Raw genomic sequence first — 8532 nt, forward strand, 5'->3', positions numbered from 1 at the left:
CACAAATTTTGGCCATTTATATTGATTTGGACGTTTTTACCCTTAATGAGACGGACCGGGTAGGATCAGGCACGCGGGTCGCATGTCGGGTCGGGTTAGGCACTTATGGTACTAATTATGGCACTATTAGTGCCATAAGTGCCAAGATTTTACTTTGGTTTTATTTTGGATTTCCGTTGGCACTTATGGCACACCAACGGAAATCCAAAATAAAACCAAGTAAAATAATCATTTTGGGCACTAGTGTCATAAGTGTCATACGTGCAGCACAAATACAGAAACAACAACATCATTTAAACTCTAAATGGAACATCTAAACCCTAAATGGATAATCTAAACCCTAAATGGAACATCTAAACCTCAAATGGATAATCTAAACCCTAAATGGCCGGAATATCTAAACCCTAGGGGGAAGTGTGCACTTATGGCACTAATAGTGCCATAAGTGCCATACGTGCAGCACACAGATCAGATCAGATCTGCCATGGCTGAAATCGAAGGAGGCGGAGATCAGATCTGCCGATGGAGGCGGCGCAACGATCAGATCTGATCCGCCGCCGCCGCCTCATCAGACCAGATCTGCCGCCGCGGCGCGCTGGAGAGAGAGAGAGAGGGAGATGAGAAAGAGAGAGGAGAGAGTGACAGCCGCTGGAGATAGAGAGGGAGGATCTCCTCCACCACAGCCGCGAGAGCTCCGACGAATTCTCCAAGCTCGGCGCCGCTGCCGTGCAGCCGCTGGAGAGAGAGAGAGAGAGAGAGAGAGAAGGGGGGAGATGAGAAAGAGAGAGGAGCCGCTGGAGCAGAGAGAGGGAGATGAGAAAGAGAGAGGAGCCGCTGGAGAGAGAGAGAGAGAGAGAGGGAGATGAGAAAGAGAGAGGAGATAGAGAGAAGGGTAGAATAGTCATGACATACAAAAAATGGCCAAAATTTATGTTTTTTCAAATGGTGGATAAAATTTGATGTTGTATGTTGAATAGGGCCATTTGGCCCTATTGATTCATCTATCTATAATCTAAAATCTATCTATCTATATCTATAATTTATAATCTATAATCTATATATATATATATATATATTAAAAAAGAAACTTTCAATTTGAAATCAATTTCAAATTATTTTTTTTTACTTTAAACCAATTTCAAAATTAAAGTGACAATTATGTAGTTACAATAAAATTGAAGATTTATTTGTAAACTATATATTTTTCTTTTTTTCTTTTATCTTCTTATTCTTTTATTTATTTCTTTCAAAAATTTTGAAATTCGGCTAATTATATTTAATATGTATATCGAATTAAAGTTTACAATAAGAGCTTTGATTTAATCTATTTTATGTAAATACTTAATTGAAAATGTAAAAGTTATATTCATTTCAAGATTAAATTTTTTTAAAATCTTTCTCCTCTCTTGTCTTTTCTTGTTTGGACAATATCTATTTTTCAACGTTTTTTTACTTTAATTTTCATTTTTAACTTATTTTTTGCCTTTTCATAATATCAAATTTTATTATTGTAAATCCTTCTTTATTTTTTATTTTTCAATATTCAACTCAAATATATTCAGTTAAAATTAATTTTTTATTATATTTATAAATATGATAATTGAGCTGGTATTAGTTTTATATAAATATAAAAGAGTGGATTTTGAAAATAGCCACTTTGGAATAGTAAATTTAAAAATTACCCATTGAGATAAAAAAAAATTAAAAATTAGTCACACTTACCATTTTACCATTATATATAAAAATTTAAAAATTGCCCGCGAATTCACAACTATCATTAATTTTAGTTGTGAATTCAAGCTTTAAAACTTGAATTCATAACTGAATAACTAGTATTGATTGTGAATTCAAGTTTTAAAGTTTGAATTCACAACTAAAAATAGTGTTAGTCGTGAATTCAAGTTTTAAAACGTGAATTCACAACTATAAATATTGTTAGCTGTGAATTCAAGCTTTTAGAACTTAAATTCACGACTAACATTATTTATAGTTGTGAATTCTAATTTTAGTTGTGAATTAATAGATTTAGTTGTGAATTCATAGATCTGATCATGAATTTAAGAACATTAAGTTGTGAATTCATAGATCTGGTAATATGCTCGAAGCAGAGTCGTCGACATTAATGACGAGAAGCAGCAACAATGCAGAAATAAACAGGCACACAATTTGGGGCTATTTTTAGCCAGGAAACGAACCTATTAATCCAGCTAAAATATTTGCAATCACTAAGAGTAAAATCTGCCAGAAAATAAATTCAATGGGAGACCAAAACCGAGTCGTTGATCCAAGACTACAAAGCGATCAGAGGCGTCAAGATCGCCCATGGCGCCCGGACGACGGTGTCGCTGTCGAGGTTGGGCAGCGACGAGGCGATGAGCTGCAGCAGGAGCATAATAGAGGAGATTTGGAGCATTGAGGAGATTGACTTCAGCGTGAAGGGGCTGTCGACGGATTGTTTCCTGCCTTATGCGAAATTGAGAATTGAAGAGAGAGAGAGAGAGTTTGCGACTCTGCGTACAGAAGAGAGAAAGAGGAGAGAGGGAGAGAGAAAGGGGAGGGAGAGAGAAGAGGAGAGAGAGAGAGCGTGTGTCTGCGTACAGAAGAGAGAAAGATGAGAGAGAGAGAGTGTGTCTGCGTACCGAAAAAGAGAGAGGAAAGAAAGATACTCCATCCGTCCCAATAAATGTGGCCACCTTTCCTTTTTGGTTTGTCCCATTAAAAGTGGTCACTTTCTTAAAATGGAAATATTTATTTTAATTAATCTAATTAAAATGTATAACTAAACCTACACCCTAATCAAATACACTCACACACACCACAAAACACACACAACTCACACTCAGCCCCCTCCCCTACCACCCTTGATCCCCGCCGCCCAACCCTTGACTGTCGCCGCCCCGCCACCGTCGCCCACCCCCTGATCGTCGCTGCCCCGCCGCCTGACCTTCGCCGCCGGCCTCTACTCTCTACCTCTCGCCACCTCTCTCTCTCTCTCTCTGTCTCTCTCTTCACCATGTTCTGTTCCTCCTCGTCCACCACCTCCCACTACCGCTACCGGCGGCGCCTGTATCCGAGCTTCCGAAGCCGACCCCCCAACCCCCAAACCTTCCAAAACTCCACCCTCTCTCTTCCCTCCCTCGCCTAGGGCTCCGGTGGCGCCTCCCTCGCCTAGAGGGGCGACCGGAGAACGATTTTGGGTGTCTGATTCTCAAGATTTTTGTTTTCGATTTTGGGTGTCTGATTTTCGTTTTCGATTTGGGTGTTGATTTTGGGTGTCTGATTTTGGAAGGTCGTTGTTGTCGCCGTTCGGGTTCAGGCGGCGGCTCCTTCGCTGCCAACGTTAGCTGTCTAGTCGGGGGAGAGATTCGGAGGGAGAGAGAGTCAGGTCGACGGAGGCCGCGTTTTGGGGATCTAGGGTTCTGGCGAGGTGGCGGCTGCGGTTTCCGGGGGACAGAGGGGGTGAGTTCTTGTGTGTGTGTTCTGGCGAGAGACGGAGGTGGCCAGAGAGGCGGCAGTAGCACCCTTCGCCGGCGAAGGAGGAAGTCGGAGGCGGTCGCCGGAGAAGGAGAAGGAGGTCGCCTGAGAAGAAGGTGAATGGCAGCCAACAGTCATCCCCTCATTTCTTAATTAACTCATTAACACACTCAATTAAAACATAACAATAAATTTCTTAATCTTCGTGCCGAAAAGAAAGTGGCCACATTTATTGGGACGGAGGGAGTATTTTTTTTGAAAATGTGTTGCGTTTTTATGATGGTGTATTTGTGGATAATTTTTAAATTTTAATCTTAGGGGCAGTTTAGTCATTTAACACAAAACTGACTATTATTTAAATTTTTTATTTGAGTGGGTAAATTTCTAATTGACTATAAGGAATAGATTAGTTTGATATATTGACTCAATATAAAAATATAAAAATGTTTTATGTGTATTGCACAAGGTGTTTCAAAACTTTTCGGAACGAAAATTAAGGAAAAAAATGTGAATTTGTTAAAAGTGGTAGGGCTCATATTTTTTTAAGGGTTAAATTTTTCTATTTATGGAAATAGGCTGCTTATAATGGGACGACCCAAAATAAAATACATGACACTTTTAGTGGGACAGATTCTCAATTTCAAAATTGAATGGTAATTTTGTAGTTTTAATAAAATTGGAGGTCTATTTGTAAACTACTCCATCAGTCCCATTAAAAGTGGCTCGTATTTCATTTTGGGTCGTCACACTATAAGTGACCTATTTTTATAAATGGAATAATTTAACCTTTAAAAAAGTGTAGATCCCACCATTTTTAATCAATTTATACCTTCTTCTTAATTCCCGTGCCGAAAATTTTTGAAGCACTTATAAAAGGACGGATGGAGTATATTTTTCTTTTAATTTTTCTTTTTTTTAATCTTCTTATATATTTTTTATTTTATATGATAATTGAGTTAGTATCAATTTTATATATAAAATTATAAAACCATTTCTCGTGCATTATACAAGATGCAAATGCTAGTACATTAAAAGGTCAACATTCAATTTGAAATTATTTTTAAATTAAATTAGTGACAATTCTGTAAATAAAATAAAATAAAATGATTATTTGTGTGGTGGCAATTTTGCGATTAGCATAAAATTGTAGGATTATGTATATGCTCCTTTTTATCTCCTTTTTTTTTTTTTTTCTCTTTCCTATAGTTTCATTATTTATACTCATGAAAATATATGCAGTAACTTTTCTATAAAATTAAATTTAATATGTCATTGAAAAAAAAAATATATATATATGAAAATAGATATAGCATTTGAAAAATATATGTAAATATATAATAATGTTGTGTATATCAATATATATATATATATATATATATATATATATAACTACGATTTTTCAAAAATAGTAACTGTGATTATTCAACCTATTTGCAAATTTTTATTTTTGAAAATTAATTTTATAAAATACTCATTTCGTCCCTGAAAATTGTGACTTTAATATTATATCGGAATGTCCCTGAAAATTATGATATTTCTTTATTTGAAAATGACCCTACAAACTTTCTCTCTCACTATTTACAAAAAGGTGTGAGACTCAATCTCCCCACAAATACAACCACCACACTTTTTCTTAAAACTCGTGCCATCTTTTTTGGGTCTCAATTTTTAGGGACGGATGGAGTATTAAAGATAAAAGGAAAATTTTATAGCATATTGACGATGACAAAAATATGCATTCCTTGAAGACCAAGAGATTAAGACCAATCCAACAATAATAGCGATGTCCACGAAAATGTAGCCCTGATTTTTCGGGATTTAAAGTTATCTCAGAGACTATCAAATATCCGATAAAGAAGGAGATTACAACAAAGATATGGATAAATATGAAGAATTATAGTCATATTATGAGTCTCAAAGGAGTCTGACTCAACCTAGAACACCTCTAGTTTGACTTGCAATAGAACAAGGACATCCTAGTGATGGTAAGTTGACCCAGTGTCATCTCTCAAGGAAGATCTTTAAGGGCAATTAATTATGTCACAAGAAAGCTACTCCATAAACTAAGGATTGAAAGCTGTAAAATTATCTAAAGCTGGGAAAATAAACTTAACTAGAAACTTAAACTAAAGAATTATCTAGGCATGAAAAAGAATTATTAACTAATGCTTGTAATTTAAACTTAAATAAAACTTAATCTTAAAATTATCTAGGCGTGAAACTATTAAACCCTATGCAAGAATTAAACCAACTTAAAGTAAAGAATTAACTAGACAAATTGAATTTAAATAAATTTAATTAAAACTTCTAATCTAATCTAACTAGGCAGAAACTAAATTGCATAATTTAAAGAAAGCATCATAAAAACGCATAAGTAAATTTGCAGAATTTAAAGAAAGCATAAGTAAAAGCAAATAAATAAACTTGATTAAAGAAATACCGTAAATTCGTCTCGAGAAGTAATATGTCACGTAATTACAACTCTAAACGAAGAACTAATCTAAAACATGAATTAAAAGAACTATACTAAACTAACTAAGAACATGAATCGAAACTAAGACTAAGAAAGCAATAAACCTAAGCTCTAGCTAACTTGGCGGAAACTAAAGATTAGGGCAAAGAAATTATCTAACTAAGCGCCTGGAGGCAGAAGGATTTTTTTTTACAATGAATAACTAAGCCCTATTTATAGACTTCAAATGTCACGACCGCACTTGCTAAGGATAGCAAATTCGGGAAAACCGCGACTAAGGGAGGGGATTTAGGAGCGGGATTTAGAAAGGGGCATATTCAGTTTCTTGATTACTCGACTTGTATAAGGAAATCAATCGAAATATCTAGATATCAACGAAGGCCACAAGGGGACCGTACATAATATTATCCCAAAACGGGTTACTCAATGGGTTTTAGTACATTATTAAATAATACATATTGTTTGACAAATGACATAATATCTTAACATAATCAGTGTTCGCAGCGGAATAACAATTTGAGTATATGTATGAAGACATATACTCTACTCTGAGGTAATCATCCTAGATCGACAAAAGCTCCGCTTGCACACTACATCCTTGATCACAGCTCAACCTGCACATTTATAAATACATACAGGGCTAAGTACAAGAATACTTAGTGGACACTTGCCGAAATTTACATACATGCATAATATTTTATTGTCAAGCCTTTCAACAGTAGTAAGATACGAGGGTTTTCCTTTAAAGACTCGTATTTACCAAACATAATATCATTTCTTTTCATCAATAACCCGCGCAGGTATTTTATATCATTAATCACCATATCAGTAACTCGTGCCGAGAGGGAGGCCTCCCTCTACGGACACTATGATCGGCCAACCCGCTAGATGACTCACGATCACAAGGGTGTACACTAATTCTGAAGGGATTTGCGGTCCCATCCAGAATCCGAATTCGATTAACATCAGATAGACAATTAATAATAAAACATAAAGCATGTAGGCATTGACAATATCATTTAAATTCATAAGCATAAAGTCTTAACAATTCTAATATATAATTTTAGTTTATACGTAGAAAGCCCACCTGAATAGCAGACTCACGATTTAGCTCTAACTCTGGTGCTTGACCTTTAATCCGAGAAAATAAAATAAGATTCTAATTCTCGAAAAATCTCAATAAATGAGGATGCGTGAAATGATTATGCATGTCTCATATTCCTTTAATTAAATTATGAGATGCTAATCCTATTTAAGGAATTAAAGCTCGTCTTATGAGGACGGATTATTAATCTTTAATAATCTACTCATCTTAAAATAATCTAATTTACTTACTAATTAATGATTAGTAAGTCTTAAAAATTTATCACTAATTAAAAATAATTAGGATTAATAATGGGGCCTAAATTAATAAATCTCATTGGGCTTAACTAAATAAATTTCATTGAACTTAATCAATTAAATAGTAGGAGTTCAATTAATAAAAATAATAAATTCATTATTAACAATTAATAGAAGCCCAATCAAAATAAATAATAAGAGCCCATTTATAAAAATAATAGAGTCCAAACAATATATATATTAGCCCAATGGAAATAAAATAAGCAAAGCCCAATTGAATTAATCTCCGGCCCAACAAATAAAATAAACTAGGCCCAAAGAGAAAGCCCAAAAATCCGGCCCAAACCGGCTCAAACCCGGCCCAAACCCGGTCCAACCTCACTCCCTTTTTCTTTCAACAATCATTCATGCACACACACTTTTTTTTTTATTTAACTCTCCCTCTCTCTCTCAATTCACCGCACATACACACACACACTTTATATCTTCATCAAATCTCTCTCTATCTTTTATCTTTTATTAAAGTTAACATTTTCCTCTTTCTCTCACACTATCTCGGTTCCCTCTCTCTCCTTATATTAAAATATATAACACTTCCTCACTCTTAATAATTCATGCCATCAACATATCCATTTTCTTTTATTAGCAAAATCTTCTCCCTCTCTTTTATTTAGCAAAACCGAGGCTTCAACATCATCTCTCTCTCTTTATTCAAAACAAAACACATGCACACACCTTTTTTTTTTCTCTCAAAATTATCAAAGCTTTCTCTCTCTTTTATCAAAAACACTCGGCTCTCTCTCAATCAAGAAAAACGCTGCTCACTCTTCTCTCTCTCTCGTTCGATTGTTCTCCCCATCATCCGGCGTCCTTTTTCCCGGCGAGTCATCGCCGGAAACCATCTTCTCCCTTGAACTTCCGCCGCCGCTAGCTGGAGCCTCGGCAGCCGCTGCTGTCGTTCTCGGGCTCCGATGAGGCCGAGGAAGTTGCCGTTGTTGCGGCTCGACTGTGCAGGGCCGCGTTCGATGCCTTTCTAAAAGCTAAGTTATTGTTCTATATCTCTACTATTGTATTTCAATTCGTTTTGTTGCTGATGGAAATTCTCATGACTTGGTTCTAAGTACAAAGGCAGTATAAAGATATCAATGTATGAATTAAACTATTTCTGTTGAATGCTAATCATGTACGCATATGTGTTTTGCTATGTTTCTCTGTAATAAACTTCATCCTATATTTCTGAATTT

The sequence above is a fragment of the Salvia miltiorrhiza genome, chromosome 4 (assembly GCF_028751815.1).
Source record: "Salvia miltiorrhiza cultivar Shanhuang (shh) chromosome 4, IMPLAD_Smil_shh, whole genome shotgun sequence".
NCBI lineage: Eukaryota > Viridiplantae > Streptophyta > Magnoliopsida > Lamiales > Lamiaceae > Salvia > Salvia miltiorrhiza.